The 20,675-nt window shown below is 40.2% G+C and overlaps 1 long non-coding RNA gene across 2 annotated transcripts in view; it reads right to left on the bottom strand.

Moving 5' to 3' along the window:
- The window catches only part of LOC145516781 (uncharacterized), a 164,833-nt gene that overhangs the window by 103,127 nt on the left and 41,031 nt on the right, over positions 1–20,675 (bottom strand). Inside the window, exons 1-2 of one of the 2 annotated variants that reach the window (XR_014061758.1) lie at positions 11,422–11,578; positions 10,422–10,555 (exon numbers count right to left, since the gene is read on the bottom strand). The exons of the other annotated variant lie outside the window; for it this stretch is intronic. This is a non-coding gene — a long non-coding RNA (uncharacterized LOC145516781). Of the gene's footprint in view, positions 1–10,421; positions 10,556–11,421; positions 11,579–20,675 lie in introns of those variants that run through there. 2 annotated transcript variants of the gene reach the window in all.

The following is a 20,675-nucleotide window of genomic DNA, read 5'->3' as shown; positions in this document are numbered from 1 at the left end:
AGTATGACTGGAGCATCGTGAAAAAATGGGAAAATTGTTGGAAGTAATATTGTGTGTGCATGTCCTTAGTTGCTCAGTCATGTCCAACTCTTTGTAGGCCACCAGGTTCCTTTGTCCATTGGGATTCTCCAAGCAACATTACTGGAGTGAGTTGCCATGCCCTCCTCCAAAGGATCTTGCCAATCCAGGAATCAAACCCAGGTCTTCTGAACTGCAGGTGATTCTTTACCATCTGAGCCACTAGGGGAGCCCAGGAAGTGAGATTAGCAAGGAAGATTATGTAGTATCTTGAAGGCCATAAAAAGGAATTGAAAAAGTATTTTAGAAAGCCTTTGGAAGGCTTTAAATAAGAAAATAGCATGATCTACTTTACTGTTCTAGAAGATCCATCTGATTACCTTGCAGAGGATTGATTCTGTTGGAGACATACAAAAGCAGAGCTCAAGTAAGCAGCTGGAAATATGAGTCTGATGTTCAGGAGAGCAGTCAGGCTTGGAGATACAAGTTGAGGAGTAATCAATGCATGGATGATATTGAAAGAGATGGATATAAGTGAAATGACTTCAAAGTGAGTGTGAGTGGTGAAGAGTCAGGAATCCCAAGGACTGCCCAGACTGATCTTAGTGAAATCACTCATTCATCTGTCTCCCATCACAGAAAGACTGTCTAGTTATTATCTCCCATTCTCTCCTCAGCCCACTGCACTGAGACATCTCTCCCCACTGCTCTCCCTGTTACAGTCACCTTTATCCCCTTGAAACACAAAGCAAATGGGTTTCAGTGAATAAATAGCAAGTAGGAGAATCTGGGAGAATTAGAGCATTTGCATGGCAGGACACCAACAGAGAAAGAACAATGCCTCCAGCAGCTGAGGAGGGAAAAATTGAAGTGCTGAGGAGGGTCTCCACCATATTTGAGAGAAAATTCCTGCCAGGAGCATTGTGGCTTGGGTCTGTCTTCTCAAATTTAAGCTGCTTGCCTGTGTTTCTGATCACCATCTGCTCCTGAATTTCCCAAGGCCAAGCTTCACTGCCCATCTCTGTGACTCCAATTCAGGCCTTCTCAGAACTGTGCCAGCCTGGCATGCCACCTGCTATCTGTTACCAGGCCTCTCAGATTCTCCATCAGTCTGCCTGCTAGACTGAACCTCTCTCTCACACCTGCAAATACATGCCCCTTTCCCATCATCTCTTGTGTGGCTCTGGTCCTACTTCCTGACTTCACTAGTCTGTGCATCTTGCAATAATTAATGAGGTTCTTCTGATTAGTCATGTCTGTCAATGTGACATTACCTTAGTATCCCGTTATGGTATTATTTAGGGGTCTGGAAGATAGCTCATGAGTGCTAAGTTTTCCCTGGTGGCTCAAAAGGTAAAGAAGCCATTTGCAATGCCGGGGACCCAGGTTCAATTCCTGGGTCAGGAAGATTCCCAGGAGAAGGGAATGGGAATCTACTCCACTATTCCTGCCTGGAGAATCCCATGGACAGAGGAGCCTGGTAGGCTACAGTCCCTAGGGTTGCAAAGAGTCAGACATGACTAAGCAACTAATACACACAACTTAACACACTGTAAGAATCTGAAAACCTGAAAAGGTCTCTGGGCTCAGTTTAACACATACTCTGGTAAGTTAGACTCTCAATGAGGGCTGTGCCCCGTTACAAAGCATATACTCTCATATTTTATCAAAATTAATAGAAGCAGTGAAGGAAACAGTGACTAAAGCGAGGAGCGTGTGGTAAATAAGGTATTCTTATTATCTTCTACTGGGAAAGGCTGGACCAAAATTTGGTGAACAGTAAGGGATTTGCTGGAAATTTTAACTCTTCTTCCTAGTGCTTGGTATAGAAAGACACAAGAGTCCTGAAGGGGTTACTAGAAGTTGAAAAGCAAATGTCACACTAATCTTGAAAAATGAACTTATAATTTAATATATATTCATGGAATTACATAGTCTATTGTGTATTTGAAGCTTGTTTTGAGTTGAACTGTATCCCTCACAAATTCATATGCTGAAATCCCAGTGATCAGGTCTCAGAATGGGACTTTATTTGAAAACAGGTTTGTGGCAAGTGTAATTAAGTTAAGATGAGGTCATACTGGAGTAGGGTGGACTCCTCATCCAATATGACTGGTGCCTTAATTTGGACACACACACACACACACACACACACAGAGGAAAGATGCCATGTGAAGATGAAGGCAGAGATCTTTAAACCAAGGATCACCCAATGACTGCCAGCAAACAACCTGAAGCCAGGGGAGAAGAATGGAACAGATTCTCCTTCAGGCCCTCAGAAGGCACCAATCCTGCCAACACCTTGATCTCAGACTTGCATCCTCCAGTACTGAGAGACAATACACTTCTGTTGTTGAAGCCACCCAGTGTGAGGTACTAACACAAAGCTTAAACAGACATAAATGAGATTTTCTACAATATTTTGGTCACATTTTCCATCTTGCATTCATAAAATTGCAGAACAATTTGTCTGCACTTCAGAATTTTGCAGATCCTCACCTCATCACAATCACCACAGGGAGGAAGGAAAAACAAGCCAAGGTGTGTGTGCAAACACATGGTCTCTCCTCTGAAGACACTGAAGGAGCGCTTCTTAATTTAGGCCTATTTCCAAAGAGGCTGAAGAAGGGAAATCGCATTTAAAACAAACGTTTACCCCTGTTGCTAAGTAAATGCCTCACAACATTACTACAGTATCAGACATGAAAATTAAGCCAGAATTATGCAGTTAGGTCTAATGCTGTCTATTCAGGCACTAGTGACAGACAAAGAGAAATAGTTGCATTTTGTATGATAATTGGCCAGGGACGTGCAGCATGTGCTTAAAAACCATGTCGGGACACTTTTGCACATCAGAAAACAATCTCATTAACACATTTCATGAGACACTTGTGTAATCAAAGAATTCTAATTATTCTCAAAGTGTTGGACAAGGAATACAATTCAAACCATTTCAATAATAGAAAAAAATCAACAATCTTTACATTGCCCCTGGTAGTGCCAAACTCATAATTGTATCCTTATTAATATGTCATCATTGTTTTTTTATCAGAATAATTACTACTTTGTAGTATAAGTAAAACTATGTGCTTATTGAAACATGGACATGGGAAGTGTATTTCTTCCATTCACTTGAGACAGTAGAATCTACCGAAACTGGGCATAGGATAAAAGAGGATATGCAAGAAAAAGGCTGATGTCTTTGTTGTTTTCAAATTTTCATAAAATCCAAAGGGTAAAAACCAGCCCACTCCACAAGTCACATCCCCAAGCTTGACCTGGTGGTTTGACTTCATGAAACTTGCACTGAACGGGACATTAGGCTTTGCACAGCTGACCAGAGACTTTGGATATCGTGGCTTCTATTTTGATGCCTCTTTCTTGATATGCCCCACCTCCATCCTGCCCAGACACACAGAGCTCAAGGCTCCCGAGCAATTCAGACAGGATGGAGCAGCGCACGGAATCTACCCAGCAGACCCTTACCAGCCTGGTTTCCAAAGCCTGTCTGTTAAAACTAAGGTGAGAGTGAGTCATGGGGCCTGTAGTCACCACCCAACCTGTTTGGGAGCATTGCTCAGTCATTTTAACAGCTAGACCTGCAGGCAACATGTAGCCTGTTATGATAGACTGAGCAGTGCTCAGTTTATGAAGGATCTGATTGGCAGAGCAGCCTTAGTGCTTTATAATAGTTCTTAGAAATGTTTACAGAACACTGTGTTTTGCACCTCCGTGTAAAGCACACCACGTGAAGCTGTGCCCCAGCCCACGTGGAGGTGGGGGCCAGTGGGAAACTTCAGATTTCCCAAGAAGGGACATCTCTGTCTGTTTACTACAAGCACTACAGAGGAGGCATTAAATTTAAATGGAAGCAAGAGAAATGTAGATGAGATTTGAAGAGCTTAGGCTCCTACAAGAAGAATGGTTTGTTATTCTGTCTCCTTGAAGGGGTTTTAAACAATGACAAGGAAGATTTACCTTTTACCGGTTTTGGAATATCTTTATTCTGTGCCCCTTGGAAGATACCAAACAAATATGTCAAACCAAATGGTGCCTCATGGTTTTAGTACTAGGGCTCTGTTCTTTTCTGTTGGTTTGACATCCTTATGGAATTTAGGGAAGAAAACACTTTTTCCAACTCTTAATGAACACCTCACATCCCCCACACAGGTGCTCTTCCTTTAGGTTTTTTTGCTTCTAATTCTCTTTAATTTCCTTGGTCTTCCAAAAATGGCTCTGCATTATACATTCATATAGTCCTCTTGTGGACAAAGAATTAAAAAAATACAGTATGCTTTCAAAAACATTTTAATGCTTTTTGCCTTTAAGCTTAATATGCTCAAATACAAAGAAAGATCTAAGAACCCACTCATTGCTATATTTTATCTTGGATTGCTGGACTTGTCAATTAAAGAAAGTATTTTCACATTCAGACATATTCAGGGAATATTGAAGGAAAATGCATTGCGAGTGTAAATAAGGACTCACTAGGAAGGAAATGTAAATAGGTTGATGATAAAATCCACTTAGTATACAAATAAAGTTATGTTCACAGCAAGTTCAAAGTGAGATGGGTAACACATTACTCTAATGATCTAGAAGTTAAGCTTTGAAATGCCTGAAGTCTTATATTCTCAATTAAATTTCAGATTATTTGTGATTCCATGATTGGTTCAGCTTGGCTAGAAGTAGGGAGAAAGGGAAATGGTATCTCTGCTCCTAATTTTCCCTCTCTGAGTTTCAATGCTGAATCGTGGATTGTTATTTAGTCACTAGGTTGTGTCCAACTCTTTTGTGACACCTTGGACTGTAACCCACCAGCTCCTCTGTCCATGGAATTTCCCAGGCAAGAATACAGGAGTGGGTTGCCATTTCCTTCTCTTGGGGATCTTCCCAACTCAGGGATCAAACCTGTATCTCCTGCATTGGCAGGAGGATTCTTTACAGCTAAGCCACTATAGTGGGTGAATGAGGGCAAATGCTTTTGCCGGTAGACGAAAATTTGGAAACCCTCTTTTTGCCACCTACATCCAGTTTTTAAATTACCTTACTCAGTGGCAAGATTTGGTGACTAGAGTTCAGAGAAACAAATCTTTTTCATCAGGGCTAATCCAATAGCTCCCACATTCAGTCTCCTTTCAGCTCAGTTCAGTTCAGTCGCTCAGTCGTGTCCAACTCCTTGCAACCCCATGAATTGCAGCACGCCAGGCCTCTCTGTTCATCACCAACTCCCGGACTCTACCCAAACCCATGTCCATCGAGTCGGTGATGCCATCCAACCATCTCATCCTCTGTCGTCCCCTTCTCCTCCTGCCCCCAATCCTACCCAGCATTAGAGTCTTTTCCAATGAGTCAACCCTTCGCATGAGGTGGCCAAAGTATTGGAGTTTCAGCTTCAACATTAGTCCTTCCAATGAATACCCAGGATTGATCTCCTTTAGGATGGACTGGTTGGATCTCCTTGCAGTCCAAGGGACTCTCAAGAGTCTTCTCCAACACCACAGTTCAAAAGCATCAATTCTGCAGCGCTCAGCTTTCTTCACCTTCCAACTCTCACATCCATACATGACCACTGGAAAAACCACAGCCTTGACTAGACGGACTTTTGTTGGCAAAGTAATGTCTCTGCTTTTAAATATGCTATCTAGGTTGGCCATAACCTTCCTTCCAAGGAGTAAGTGTCTTTTAATTTCATGGCTGTAATCACCATCAGCAGTGATTTTGGAGCCCAAAAAATAAAGTCTGACACTGTTTCCACTGTTTCCCCATCTGTTTCCCATGAAGTGATGGGACCAGATGCCATGATCTTAGTTTTCTGAACGTTGAGCTTTAAGCCAACTTTTTCACTCTCCTCTTTCACCTTCATCAAGAGGCTCTTTAGTTCTTCTTCACTTTCTGCCATAAGGGTGGTATCATCCGCATATCTGAGGTTATTGATATTTCTCCCGGCAATCTTGATTCCAGCTTGTGTTTCTTCCAGCCCAGCATTTCTCATGATGTACTTGGCATATAAGTTAAATAAGCAGGGTGACAATATACAGCCTTGATGTACTCCTTTTCCTATTTGGAACCAGTCTGTTGTTCCATGTCCAGTTCTAACTGTTGCTTCCTGATCTGCATACAGGTTTCTCAAGAGACAGGTCAGATGGTCTGGTACTCCCATCTCTTTCAGAATTTTCCACAGTTTATTGTGATCCACACAGTCAAAGGCTTGGCATAGTCAATAAAGCAGAAATAGATGTTTTTCTGGAACTCTCCTGCTTTTTCGATGATCCAGCGGATATTGGCAATTTGATCTCTGGTTCCTCTGCCTTTTCTAAAACCAGCTTGAACATCTGGAAGTTCACGGTTCACGTATTGCTGAAGCCTGACTTGGAGAATTTTGAGCATTACTTTACTAGCATGTGAGATGAGTGCAATTGTGCGGTAGTTTGAGCATTCTTTGGCATTGCCTTTCTTTGGGATTGGAACGAAAACTGACGTTTTCCAGTCCTGTGGCCACTGCTGAGTCTTCCAAATTTGCTGGCATATCGAGTGCAGCACTTTCACAGCATCACCTTTAAGGATTTGGAATAGCTCAACTGGAATTCCATCACCTCCACTAGCTTTGTTCATAGTGATGCTTTCTAAGGCCCATTTGACTTCACATTCCAGGATGTCTGGCTCTAGGTGAGTGATCACACCATCGTGATTATCTGGGTCGTGAAGATCTTTTTTGTACAGTTCTTCTGTGTTTTCAGTCTCCTTTACTCAAATGAAATTAATAAATCATTCTTCTATTGGTTCAGCAAAAATTTATTAAGCACATACTATGTGCCAGATATTATTTTAGACCCAGGGTTATGACCATGAAACATTTGAAAAATATTTCTACCTTTACAGGTTTAACTTGTAGTGAGAGGAGATGGATATTGAACAAGCAAGGAAGTGAAACTGCAGTGTGTTAGATGACTGAACAGCTATGGAGGGAAATAAAGCAGGGACGGGCAACGGGGAGCACAGGGGACAGGTTGAGTATTAGAGTTCAAAGAGGGGAAGATAGGAAAGACTTGGCTGAGGAGAAAATATTTGAGCAAATATCTAAAGAAGTGGGAGGACTAGATGGCATATTTATAGGCAGAGTGTTCCAGGCAGTGGGAATGGCAAATACAAAGGCCTGAAAATGCAGTAGGCACAGCATTTGTCAAAACATGCGATCTCCCTCATCCTATCAAAGTAAATGGCACACAGAAAGTAATTCTGTGTTAACAAAGGTAGCCAACAACATGTCAATCCCATACTCATAGTACAGTTTTTTCTGGTCAGCATCAATGTAACGGTATACAGTGCCTTGGGACTTGGTCCCTGTGTTACATTCATCTCGTGTAACTTTCTATTTGTTTTTATCTTATACTAGTAATACATAAATACCAAATTATTGAAAAGAAACAAAATAGGACTTTATACAGTGAAATGTGACAGTCTGCTTATCCCAGTTCCCCTGTTCTAGTCCCCAACCACCTCCTGATCTCCTCATCTCAGAAGAAACAACCATCAATGGCCTGATATACGTTCATCAGTCTTTTCTGTGTGTATTTACATACACAAAATGTGTAGATGAAAGTAGTTTTGCTCATGAATGAGATAATTTACATTTTTTTTTGGACAATTTGCTTTTCTTGCTTAACAATGTAGAAGATTTACCTGAATTAGTACAGAAATCTCTTCTTCTTTCAACTACAGCGTGATATTTCATGGTCTGGATTTACCACAAATTATTTATACTTCCTATTGATAGCAAAGACTCCTTTGTCCATGGCAAAGGAGTGGGTTACCCTTGAGTGGGTTACCAGAGGATCTTCCTGACCCAGGGATCAAACCCACATCTCTTGAGTTTCCTGTGTTGGCAGGTGGACTCTTTACCGCTGAGCTACCTGGGAAGCCCAACTTCAGGCAATGCCAGGGCAAAAATCAACATGTAGCCCTGCCTGTTTTGGAGACACCATAATGGCCCACTTCTACTATGAGTGTCTGGACACTTCTTTCATATGTCTGTCCCTCCCCCATTCATTGCCCCAACCACCCACTACTGTTGCATTATTTAATGTGGTTAAGAAAGCTGGTCTAAGGATGAGGCATCATTCAATACATTCTGAATAAAACTTTAAAAGAACAGTATTTGGAAGGGACACATTCTGGGCAGCTTCAGACAAACAAAATTACTTAATAACTCTTGTGGAAAAAATTACAGTAGGTTACAAGAAGGGAGGAAGCTATGGTAATTTGGAAACAATGTATACTCCTTTGGAACAGGACTTAACTAACAGAAGACATTTGGTTTGTTTGGTAATAATTGCAACAGATTTCCATGATGAAGTAGGTGAAATGCTCCCATGCTTGGAATTTCATCCACAATTGTTTTAACATGTTGCCTTTTCCTTTGAGGGTATTCTAGAATCAAAGCACAGTTTCTCCACAACCCTAGCAACACTTGCATGGAATTTGGAATTGTTGAGGCTAACTTAGATCTCTTCCCAAAGAGTCAGTTACTCCAAGTATCAGCACAATCTTGGTATAGTCCGTCTCACCCGTGCCACATAGTACAGTCTTCACAAAAAGTGGTTTCCATTTAGCTGATATACATATAATCTCAGAGATTTCCCTGGAACATGCATGAGGTCCTTCTTGACCTATTTTTATGATGATAGCAATCTGTAAAGTTGGGCTCTCTGGAATCCTTCCTTGGTTTTCTGATGTTAAGTCCATCTGTTTTGTTGCAATTTTGTGTTAATAGTAGCATTACAAGAGAATGTAAGTTCAAAATCCAGTCTAGGCATCCTGCTTATATCCAGGGACACATATTCTTTCTGTGGTTTTGTCATAACCCTTCTATAGGTGATGTGCTTTGCTGAATACAGCTTGAGACTTATCCATCATTGTTCTCAGGAAATTTCTGTGCCTCATTAGTCAGATAATTGAGAATCAGCTGGATTTGTCAAGCTTAGCTTCAAATTCTTTTTGCATTTGTCCCACACTAGATGACATTAGGAAAACATCGCTGGTAGTAGATCAACTCTTGTGCCCAATTACCTAATGGCTTAGCTGCTTGACATAATCATTTATATGCTCTGCAGTGATGTCTATTGGCATGGAGCAAATGCTGTCTAGCTGAGACAGATAGGGCCCCCACTCCTGGAGAATAAACATATTTGCTGGGTTATTCTTGGAAGAGCTGTTTGAAAATTCTTTGAGCAAGGGGTTGAAAGTGGTGATGAATTGCAGAAATAATGCCAAATGAGCCCCCACTTCCCTAGCTCATAATTCCCACAGTTGGCTACAGATAAAAGTCCACAGGGACAGAAGCAGTGATTGGAAGTGCTGGCAGCTTGGACCACTCTTTCCTGTGAGCTCAGTCTATGCATAAAGTGAGAGAAAATCTTATGCAAACCCCAGATTTTGAGAGCCTCAACAACATGGACATTTAGAGTCAAGGAAGATCTGTACCAGGACCACAGCTACACAAGCCTCTCATTCATTCCCCCAACCTTCTCAACCATAGAGATAGAACATCCTATAGACAGCAGTGGCCAGAGATGTGAAGCCAAAATTCTCCAGGAGACCATGACTCCTGGCAGGCAGATTCTTCACATCATCAGAGTGTGAGCACCCACACCAAGTCGAGCACAGCCACCTTACTAAGCCTCCATCCGGCTACACCCCTCCCTGCACTTCTGCTCTCCAGCTCTTGTTTAGACTCTCCTTGTTGGGCCAGTGCAGCTACTCTCTTTCTTATTCTGCATTAATACTACTCTTTGAGGGTTTACTGGTGACTTACAACTTCAATGTTTCTTCAGTTTCTAGCACAAACCATGAGTATAGAATTCATGGGTTTTGGAACGAGGCAGATTTTTTTTTTTTTTTTTTTGGCCTATTTGCAGTGGCAGCTTGAGCAAGATGCTTAACTTCCCAACTGTAATCCCTGCAGAATGGCTGGAAGAATTAACTCATCCCTTCATTCAACAAATGTCCATTAAACATCCTAAAATAGGAAAAGCAGAAGGCACAGTATCTGACATATAATAAGTTCATGATAAGAGTAATCACGCTTAGTGTGATGAAAATAATAACAGAGACAGAAGTAATATTAGGCACCAATCTGACCTGGGTCTTATATCCTTAGCTACTTCAATCTGAGATCAGTAAATATGGAGCCATTGTCCATAGTTTCTATGGCTTTGGTTGGGCCTCTAACTTCTCCCAGTTTATTCTTCCTGTATACAGCATTTCTTTCTTGGCTTGGCTCTTGCAAAGTTCTCAGGTTGTAGTCTTGCCATTTTCTCTGGATAATATCATCATCCGGATAATATAATCATCTATGAGAATTTGAACTTCTTCACAAGCTTCGTGCATCAAGTGTCACTCACCAGAAGAGTTCCTGTGTGGAGGAGCCGTTGGATGACATCCTGAGATATCTCCACCTGCCATATGGTGTGACAAATGTCATGAGGTAATTGCTTCCTTCATTCCAGGCCAGCCTGCCAGGAACTTGATGCTGCCTCTGTAACATATGACACCAGTGGCTTAACTGTTCTCAGGCTTTCAAAAGCAACTACTTTGAATGTTCTAACACCATGGATTCCCTAACATCTTCACCATCCTAGAGAGTTATGTTTCCTGTGTGCCTTCTCCTAAGTACAGCTCTCTAGTTTTATGTTAATTGTGCTTGTTCTACTACTCATCCTTGGAATTGATTCTAAGTTAATAAAACTGTTCCAAATACAATTACCAAGTGACTGTTCCCTTAGTATTTATGTTCTTACACCCCAGTTAATAATCTCACAACTTGAAGGAACTTGTTTCTAATTGTTTATGAATGTTTTGCCTATCTTATTTTCTTGACATAGAACAAAATACTAATTATTTTTTTTCTTGTTCTACACCTTGTTTATGTCATTAAATGACAACATCTACAACATGAGTGTCTGGAGGGCATCGTATTTTTTTTAGCTGAACATATTTCCTAAATTATTAAACTCATGTAATGGATAATTGATCAAATTAGTTGCTTTACATAAGAGGCCTTGTACAACAAGGTTTTTATTTAGTTATTTCTCTTGGTCACATCCTTAGGGTTTGTTGGTGTTGTTCAGTCTCTAAGTCATGTCTGATTCTTTGTGACCCCATGGACTGCAACATGACAGGCTCCTCTGTCTTCCACTATCTCCCAGTTTCCTCAAGTTCATGTCCATTGAGTCAGTGATGCTGTCTAACCATCTCATTCTCTGCCCGCCTCTTCTCTTCTTGCCTTTAATCTTTCCCAGCATCAGCATCTTTTTCAGTGAGTTAGCTATTCACATCCTTACTGTTATGTAAGCAAAAATATAATTCATCCTTAACTTCTTCTAACTTGTGTTTACTAATTACCTTGTTCACTGTTTTGATATTTTTCCCCAGGATTGCATTCAGGTCTCTCAAAGGAGTGGAAAGGGCGCTTGGAAAGGGCTGGAAAGAAATGGTAAGGCCATGCTTCATGTAGGCAAAGCTCAATGTTGCTGCAGTTTCTGACTTGTCAGAATATAAAAAGATACTAGAGACCAAAAAAAAAAAAAAATCAGTGGACCATAGTTGATAGAATGCCATTTACAACCCCTGATTTATTATCATTGGGTTCTCATTTCCTTGAGTATTCTTTACATAACAAAGACCAAGGTACTTAACATTGAAATCTACGCTGTCAGAGGCTGAGTATGTTATGCTATGCTAGTATTATTTTTAGGATTTTAAATACATTTTAGAGTTTTTAAGATGTCAATTGTTGACCTGTCAACCATTCAATTAATTGTGTGTGTGTCTGTGTGTGTATAAAAGAAATAAATGACCCACCTCAGTTCTACAAATAGGTATTTTCTTATTAGCATAACATACATGTATCTGTAGAATTTTTTCTACATTCATATAACGTCTCAGAAGGTTTTCTCTCACAGTTTTTAAAGCCATGGAAATATAATTCAGATTTTCTCCCTCAAATCTTCAAGAGTTTGGCAAAAGAAGCATCTAACCAACATTTTGATTGATATATCCGGGGGAGAATTGCTGAGGGTTCTATAGAACTCTCTTCCAATGGCTGGCACATCACGTTCCCTGGACTTTCGTAGTGTGAAGATGCCAGTAAAATATAAATCCTCAGCTTCCTTAATCAGCTGTTTCCTTATAGTTTCTTGATAGCCTCTTAATTTTCCTGTGTCCACCCTAGCAAAAAGAAATCATGAACACTCTGGACTAGCTCCAGTCTCTGGTGGGTTCTAATGTGTTAGGAAACTTGAGGGTATCTTAATAAACTCACACAGAGATGAATGCTGAGGGAGCAAGGAGAATCCAAGGGGAAAGCAGAATTGAAGGGAAAAGATGTCATGATTCATAGAAACTTTATATGTTCAATATATACAACTGGAATGTCTGCTGAAGCATAATTGGGAGAGTGCACAATTAAAACTGCCCCTCCCCCCCAAAAAACCTTTTCACCTTTTTCTGGTAGCCTTTACCCTCAGAGCCTGCAGCGAGTTTATTTGATATTTCAAGTACATACTTCCTTTTTCAAAAATCTAGGTTGATTCTTTGATAAAGCAGAAGAAATCTGATCTATCATTGAACAAAGATTTTACTTACATTGCTCAGCAGGGTATTTTCTTGCTCCGTTAAATTTCTGGTTCTTTGTCCTTCAGTGATTTTTTTAAAATAAATTTTCTAATCTTAAAATGTAACAGAAGACTACAGTTGCAGGAGCATTCATTGTCATCTTCATAGTTGGAACACAATGGGGTGGATTCTGTCCTGTACTACTCGAATGCCCCCTTCAGGACCAAGGTATTCATCTCCTCGGCTGCCAGGAATGTTGGCGGCTGATGGCTAGCAGCTGAATCTCAAGTCCCTGTTTGCTTGTGGACAAAGGGAGCTGACTCATCCAAGTGAACATACCTTCCCTGGAGGCAGTCAGCATCTAATGGCTGGTCCTGGTGGCCTCCTTGCCTCAGTTTGGGAAACCCCTGAAGTACTGTCACCATCTGTGAAGCCATGGATCCCAGAGAGAACTGCAAAGGCCTCTGTTGCAATCACATTGGAGTTCAATTTCTCCTTCGCACAGTCTTGCTTCTCTCATCTCCCCTGCAGACTTCCTGCACACAAATCTCTACCACAGAGTCTATTTTCTGGGGAACTGACAAAAGAGAGTGGATACCAAGAGTGGTCCTAGGAAGCAGCCTCTAAACTGGAATTTTCGAACTAGATCATCTGCCAGCCAGCTGACAATGAAAACCCCATCACTCCTGATAGGCTGAGGCCTCAGAGCACCCAGTGTGTGGTGCTGGTGCAGCTGTTAATGCTATGGTTGTTGTTGTCAGTCACTAAGTCTTGTCTGACTCTGCGGCCCCACGGACTGCAGCACACCAGGCCTCTCGGTCCCTCACCATCTCCCGGGGTTTGCCCAAGTTCATGTCCATTGAATTAGCGATGCCATCCAACCATCTCATCCTCTGCCACCCTCTTCTCCTTTTGCCTTCACACTTTCCCAGCATTAGGATCTTTTTCAATGAGTTGGCTATTCACATCAAGTGGCCAAAGTATTGGAGCTTACCAGGGGCAAACTGGAATGAGATACCACCTGAAAGGAATGCACTGGTTGGTACAAGATCTGAGGGGTATTTGAAAAGAACTGAGGGAGCAGAAATCATGAGGAATATGAAACTGGATGGCTGGCCTGGTACTCTTGATAAAATTAGAATAGAGACAGCAAAGTGCTAAGAAAGATTAATCCCCAACATAAGACAAAATGTGAAAGTTAGAGGGTCTTATTGGCAGCATAGAAAGAGACTCATTTCCAATAACTGAGGACGGAAAAAAATCTGAAAACCAGGCCCAGAACTTGATTAGCAGGGTAGCAAAGCTCAAAGAAGGTTGACTTCTCAACCCCAACCAGTCTGCTTCATCAACATCAATTTCTAAACTTGGCCCTATATCTCAGATTTGAACTCGTTGACAGAAAGGAAAGCCATGTTCTGATAAGAAAGGACCCTGCTGCATCATAGTAAGAGTGTAAAGGAATGAGTCTCCTGATTGGAATGGAACAAAATCCACTTCCTTGGGCAACTGCATAACTGGGGAAAGGGGATACCAAATTTTTTGAGGACTCCTTGGCAAAAGTTCTGTGTTAACATTGTTAGTCAAGGACTTAAAGCATCATCATAGCCCCTCTTAGAATGGCATTATCTGAGTGTCAGGTAATAAATGCATTCATGTCCTGTGTCTGGCTCAGAGGATCCAGTGGGTGGACCCTTCAGCATGGAGAATCATGCTTAGCAGTGGGCAGAAACCCTACATTTGTTCCTTGGCTTGTGGTAAAATAGCTATTATAGTGGGTAAGGAGAAGTAGTTTATGAAAGTGTCCCTTCCTCTGTCCAAAAGGGTGAATCAAAACAAATTTTGCATCCTGAGTAGATTTTCAAAGGTTAGTGGTACCCTGAAAAACCTAGAGGGTGGTCACCTTCACTTCTCCAATGCGTAAACCAGTCCAGCTCCTACAAAGAGCTGATGGATCCCAACTGATGAGAGTGGACTTTCACTAAGTCAGCTAAGCATCAGCCCTGATTGTAGGTGCTGGGCCAGATGTGGTATTTATGCCCAGGGAGATTCTCAACCTAGCCTCAGGAACATAACTGGGCAGATGCCTTCTTTTCCACCCTTATCAGGAAGGAGGATCAGAAGCAATTCCCATTCATGCGGGAAAGACAGTATTTAAGATTGTGCCGCAGGGCTCCATCAATTCTCTAACCCTCAGTCATAGTGTGATAGCAAGGGACCAGAACCACATGGACATTCCACATAATATCACATTGGTACATTATACTAATGGCATGTTAATTGGACTTGAAGTTCATTCCAAAATACTTTCGCTCCTAAGAGTGAGAGAGAAACTCTATGAAGATTGAGTTTCCTCTTTGTCACTGAGGTTTTTAAGTGTCCAGAGGTCCAGGCATGCTCAGATATGCCTCTAAAGTAAGGGACAGATTATATTGCATCTTGCTTCTCCTGTCACTAAGAAGGAAACACATGTTCTAGAGGCAGCATATTTTACATCTAGGAATACTGCTCCAATCTATTTACTAAGGGACACAAAGGCTGAGACCATTAAGTAGAACCAAAGTAGCAAATGCAAGTCATGAGATAATCATCCCTGTAGCCTGGGCCACAAAATCAGCAGATGCCAGGGTACTAGAGCCCTTGGTAGCAAAAAGAAACATTCTGTGGATCTTAGAGCCAACCAGTAATTACAGGGAAATCACAATGTAGACCACTATGGTTGTGGAGCAAGGCATCTGAAGTCTAGAGACACCATTCAAAATACAACTCTTGCTATGCCACCAGACCCTGATAAAGACTGAGCTTCTGACCCAGGCCATAAAGTGACCACAAAGCCACAGCAGTTCATTATAGTTGGGTTCTGTTTACCAAACCACAGGTCATGCACCCTCAATAGCATCACATCATAAGCCAGAAATGGTGCAGCCAGGATCAGAGATGAGCAAGGCCACAGATACAAGTGAGAAGCACAATCCACGTGCTTCAGATGGCCATGTTGTCAACCACTGTTTCACCAGCTTCTCTCTCTCTCAGCTCACATCTATGAATGCAAGGGAGTCCTTCAGATCAACTGAAGGAGGGAGAAAAAGACTGATATTATTCATAGATGAATCAATTCAAATGTGGGCACAGCTGTAAGTGAACTCTTACTGTACAACAGTCTTGCTCAGGAATGATCCAGGAAAGGACAGTGAGGAAAAATCCTGCTAATGAGCAGAGTTTGGGGTAATGCATCTGGTCATCCACTTTGTGTAGTAAGAGAAATGGCTAAGGAAAAAACAGACATGGATACTTGGGCAATAGTGAGTGGTTTCACTGGTGGTTCAGAAATGTAAAAAGAATAATATTGAAAGATAAAGAAGACAGAGGTATGGGGAAACAGCATGGTGATGGGTACAAAGAGTTAAGACCTTTATTTTGCCTGCTAATATTCACCAGAGAGTATCTACATGGGACAGTGCTTGTCATGGTTCTAGGCAGAGAATGTCCTCAATAAAGATATATTGCATTAATTGGGAAATAAAACAGGTAATGGTGGTTTCCCCCAGTATAATACAATAAGTAAAATGAAATGTTTGCACCACTCAGAGGAACAAAAGCCAAAAATTTCTCAGTTGAGATAGATTTTTAAATATAAACATAACTAGAAGCAAACATGAGATAACAAAGCAATATCAAGTGACACCTAAAATCATTGCAGACAGTGACTGAAGCCATGAATTAAAAGATGTTTGCTCCTTGGAAGGAAAGTTATGAAAAACCTAGACAGCATGTTAAAAAGCAGAGACATCACTTTGGAGACAAAGGTCCGTATAGTCAAAGCTATGGTTCTTCCAGTAGTCATGTATGGGTGTGAGAGTTGAACCATAAAGAAGGTTGAACACTGAAGAATGGATGCTTTTGAATTATGGTGCTAGAGAAGACTCTTGAGAGTCCCTTGGACTGCATGGAAATCAAACCAATCAATCCCAAAGGAAATCAATCCTGAATACTCATTGGAAGGACTGATGCTGAAGCTTCAATACTTTGGCTACCTGATGAGAAGAGCTGATTCATTGGAAAAGACCCTGATGCAGGGAAAGATTGAAGGCAAAAGGAAATAGGAGCGGCGGAGAATGAGATGGTTAGATAGCATCACCAACTCAATGGACATTAATTTGAGGAAATTCTGGGAGATAGTGGAGGACAGAGGAGCCTGGCATGCTGCAATCTGTGGGGCTGCAAAGAGTGGAACACGACTTGGCAACTGAACAACAACAAATCTTACATGGTTCTCATGAGGAGGATGTTTTAACCTGAAGTCAATAAATGCACCTCAGCATTTTAAGAAAGACTTCTGTGAAGCTGAGCAGATATTTGTGCATAGGTGTATTAAATGGGAAGTGTTTCACCGCCTTGAACACTGGCTAGTTCAGAGTACTGGAGAGAGTCAGAGGACTGGTGTTCTGGCTTCCTCCTTCTGTGAACAAGCATTGAGACCTAAGTTTCTCTAGACCTTGATTTCTGCATTGATAAAATAAGTGGGCAGCCCAGATCAGAGGATCTTCTAATTTTTCCTGCTCTAGCACTCACCTGCCTTTGTGTAGTCCAGGAACATGTATATGATGCCTTGACATGCACACCCAGACTTTGACATATGCAAGATCCCCAATATATGGACCCTTTAGAAATTCCCACCCAACCACTGCAAATAGTAATTAAGTGATTATTCAATTATGAAGTTCTATCTTCTGCATATATCCTCTAATAATAGAAATTTTTATATAACTACTATAGAACTTTTTAGGTAACCATTAGGTTTTTTTTTTCGGGAGGGGAGTCTATTTTCTTGAGCTTCTAGAATACTCCAGGCCCCACACATTTTTTTAAATTGTCAGTCACTTTTTGGTTAAGTGTGTCTTCATCTTGGCCTAAAAATTCAAATTTAAGAAGGAAGTATATAATGTACTAATGAAACTTTTATACATTCCATGCTTTTCCTCTGAACCAATCAAATATTTCCTATGTGATACAATTCTACAGAAAAACAAAAATAATAAATAACAAGTGAATTTGAAAATATTAATTCCACAGAGAGGGTGTTAGGCAATTAAGAAGACATGTCTCAAATGGCTTAAATACATGAATTAGATGAGAATAAAAAGCAAAATATGATCCCCCACCAATAAAAGGGTATTTTGGCCCACACATATATTTTTCTAGAAAAAAATTACTTTGAGATATACTCTCAAAATTAAAAATAATAGTGCATTAGCCATCAGGAAAATGCCAATCAAAATGATAATCAAATATCACTGTATATCCACTGAGATGGCTATAACAAAATAGACAATAACAAGTTTTGATGAGGATGTAGAGAAACTGGAACTCTCATACACTGCTGGTGGAATTTTTAAATGATTCAGCCACTTTGCAAAATAACCAGACAGTTCCTCAAAGGTTAAACATAGACTTACCCAGACTTAGCAAATGCCCCAACAAATCTGTAGGTTTATACCCAAGGGAAAATGAAAATATATAATCACAAAAAACTTGTATATGAATATTCATAGTAACATTATACATAATAGCCAAAAAGTGGAAAAAAACCAAATTTCTATCAACTGATGAAATGGATAAGCAAAATGTGATATATCCATACAATGGAATATTACTTGGCAATAAAAAAATTATGAAGTATTGCTACATACTACTACATGGATGAACCTTGAAAACATGGTTAAGTGAAAGACACCAGATGCAAAAAGCCACAATAATGAATGATTCTGTTTAAATCAAATACCTAAAATGAACAAGTATACAGCAACAGAAAATAGATTAGTGGTTGCCTAGGGCTGGAGTGTGGGGTGGGTGGAAAGAAATGGGGAATGACTACTAATGGATATGAAGTTTCCTTTGTGGTGATGAAAACTCTAAAACTGATTGCTGCTATGGCTGCACAACTCTATGACCATAATAAAAATCAGTGAATGGGTGAACTGTATATATGAATTATGTCTCAGTGAAATTGCTATAAAATGTAATAGATAAAAGACAAAGACTCAGAATGTAAGATATAGTACACAATACAATGAAGAAGTGAATGCGAGAAATCCTACTATGACAGCTAAGGAGCAGCCTGATAGAAGTTTGTATATATTAGAACAACAGGTTTACAGCAAAAATATTTTCAATAAGAAGACAAGTGTGATTATACAAACAATACAATTTGTAAGTACAGTATGATATTGATAAAGTAAAGGCATATATCTTTTCTGATTAAAAAAGAACATGTGCATGCTAAGTCACTTCAATTGTGTCCAGCTCTGTGCGACCCCATGGACTGTAGCCCACCAGGCTCCTCTATTCTCCAGGTAAGAATACTGGAGTGGGTTGTCATGCTCTCCTCCAGGGGATCTTCCTGACCCAGGGATCAAACCAACATCTCTTATGTCTCCTGCATTGGCAGGCAGGTTCTTTACCTCTAGTGCTACCTGAGAAGCTACAACCTCCCCCTCCCAAAAAAAACAAAGAAAAACAATTAGAAGAAATACATTAAAAAAAGTCATCACCCAAACATGATATGATATTTAGCAAATGACATCCAAGGGGAAGTACTGTCTGAAGCACACAGCTGCAGCCCCCCAGGTCAAGTAATTCAGGAGTGAGGAGATGACCCAAGTCACTCAGAATTCAGAGGTAATTAATATCTTTGGGCCAATAACAAGACAACTGAAGCATTTTCTTTTGATGAATTTGTATTTTTCTTGAAAGCTATTTGTCACTTTGATAGCATATTTGTTCACAGAACAGTCTTTCCCCTTTAATCATTTATGGAAAATCATTCAAAAATATGTTTGCATCTTAAAATTTGTTTTTCTTTTATAAAAATAAAAGGGCTTACATAAAGGATATTTCCTGACTTTTACTTGTGATTTTTTTTTAGAAAAAACTGACTAAATTTTATCTTCTGGAAAATTTATACTTATTCCCATGTAAAAACATGTAGCTTAAAAAATTGCCCTAATATCTTAATGATCTCATAATCACTTTTTAATTTATAATGAATTTTTAGGAACCAAAAGTTCTAGTTTTGCTCTAGTGTTAAAGAACCTTTAGCTGAAGTTAAGCATTTTTTAAAATTTCAACTCAATTTTTTTTTCATTAAACTGCTTTGGTTCAGTTGATCTTCTCAATTGTTTTCTTAGTTTCTATTTCATTTATTTCTGCTCTGATCTTTATGATTTCTTTTCTTCTACCAGCTGGGTTTTGTTTGTTCTTCTTTCTCTAGTTGCTTTAGGTATAATGTTAGGTTGTTTGAGAATTTTCTTGTTTGCTGAGGTAAGCTTGTATTGATATAAACTTCCCTCTTAGAACGGCTCTTGCTGTATCCCATAGGTTTTAGATCATCATGTTTTTGTTTTCATCAGTCTCTAGGCATTTTTTAAATTTTTTCTTTGAATTTTTCAGTGATTCATTGGTTGTTTAGTAGCATATTGTTTAGCCTCCACGTGTTTGTGTTTTTTCCAGTTTTTCTCCTTGTAGTTGATTTCTACTGTCACAGCATTGTGCTTGGAAAAGATGCTTGATATGATTTCAATTTTCTTAAATGTACTGAGGCTTGCTTTGTCACCCATCATGAGACCTATCCTGGAGAATGTTTCACATGCACTTGAAAAGATTGCAAATTCTGCTGCTTTTGGATGGAATGCTTTATAAATATCAATTAGTCCATCCCATCTAATGTGTCATTAGGTCTATATTTCCTGATTGATTTTCTCTCCAGATGTTCTGTCCATTGATGTAACTGGGGTGTTAAAGTCTCCCAGTATTATTGTGTTACTGTCAATTTTTCCACTTACATCTGTTCAGTTCAGTTCAGTGGCTCAGTCGTGTCCGACTCTTTGCGACCCCATGAATCGCAGCACGCCAGGCCTCCCTGTCCATCACCAACTCCCAGAGTTTACCCAAACTCACGTTCATTGAATCGGTGATGCCATCCAGCCATGTCATCCTCTGTCATCCCCTTCTCCTCCAGCCCTCAATCCTTCCCAGCATCAGGGTCT

This window comes from Giraffa tippelskirchi, chromosome 8 (assembly GCF_054371585.1).
Source record: "Giraffa tippelskirchi isolate mGirTip1 chromosome 8, T2T-mGirTip1v1.2.pri, whole genome shotgun sequence".
Lineage (NCBI taxonomy): Eukaryota > Metazoa > Chordata > Mammalia > Artiodactyla > Giraffidae > Giraffa > Giraffa tippelskirchi.
The sequence above is the reverse complement of the archived record's forward strand: the minus strand, read 5'-3'. Positions and strand labels throughout refer to the sequence as shown.